This window comes from Charadrius vociferus, unplaced genomic scaffold, assembly GCF_000708025.1.
Source record: "Charadrius vociferus isolate BGI_N301 unplaced genomic scaffold, ASM70802v2 scaffold760, whole genome shotgun sequence".
Classification (NCBI taxonomy): domain Eukaryota; kingdom Metazoa; phylum Chordata; class Aves; order Charadriiformes; family Charadriidae; genus Charadrius; species Charadrius vociferus.
The window spans coordinates 1,248,915-1,250,220 of record NW_009647322.1 but is presented as its reverse complement, the minus strand read 5'-3'; positions in this window follow the sequence as shown (position 1 = coordinate 1,250,220).

Sequence of the window (1,306 nt, the reverse complement as noted above, 5' to 3'; positions counted from 1 at the left end):
GCGCCAGCAAAGCAGAAGCCCAGGTACCCGAGGTCCAATTTCACAACAAAAACATCTCAATGTCACCTACACCACGAAGGTGGCTTATTGGAGCAAAATGCGAGGCATTTTAAACCCATTAGGCATCTCCCAGATGCAAATCCAATGGTGGAAAAGAGAAAGGCTCTATTAAGACCCGAGGGCTGACAATTAGATTATAGTCCAATTGCCAGTGGATAATGTGCTAAAAGCTTTCCCACTTAGTGTAACTCCTCGCTGAAAATTATTCACACTTTGCAGGCTGCTGCGCTCCCGAACGGGAGACAGTCTTTGTCCACGGAGAGCGCGAACGACCGGGCATAGCTCAGCACACACACGGACAGACGGACACACGCAAGCAGGAGGTCTCACAGCCAGGACGATCATTAAACACAGCCATCCTGACCCAAAACCATACAGCAAACCTGCTTCGGCTGCAAGCTTACGAGCGCAGGCACGTAGGCTACAAACGTGCGAGTATAGATGCATCCATAGGGGTATATAAACACCTATTCAAACGTGCGGTGCTGTATATACACACACCGGCACGTCAGCCGGATGCCATTAGACTTTAACGTCCCTTTCATGTGCAGAAAATCCACCGTATTTTCCATATAAACCTAAAGTTTACGCTTAATGGAAGCGATGACATTTTTATTAAAAAAAAAAAATAAAATCCGACTTTGGGAACTCCACTGATTTTATTTTTCTTTTTCGTTTTAAAACTGTCACTAAAAGCTAACGAAATTTTCACTGAGGGTTTGTGCTCCTCGCGCTCTGCGGCTAATAATTTGAAACACCATCAAGCAGTGCAAGACTCCGGACCTGATCATTTAATTCAAATATTGCAAAATCTCTTTAGGCTTTGAAGATTAGCCACTCAGAAAGCTGCAATAAACGCGCGAAAGGTTTTTGGGTTTTGGTTTTTTTTTTTCTTCTTCTTTCTGGCCTGAGCTTATTAGCACCCCGACTATCCCCGAAGGTCATTTATCCAAGGCAATTAGCTTCTCTCTTGTGGCAGGCAGCGCATTTTAGCCAGCCGGGCTGGTTTCCCCGAGGGCAGCCCTGCAGCTGGCCGCGCCACCCCCCTCCAAGTGCAGGCAGCCAACAGGCAGGGGATGGATAAGGGGTTTGCTGCTGCCCATGCGGCTTCTGCCCCCGCCGGGGTTGGGGGGGGGAGGGAGAGGCTCCCCCCACTCCCCGGGGCTGGGGAACCCCTGCCCCGGGGAGTGGGGGGAGCCTCTCCCTCCCCCCCCCAACCCCCGGCGGGGGCAGGCACCTGTACCCC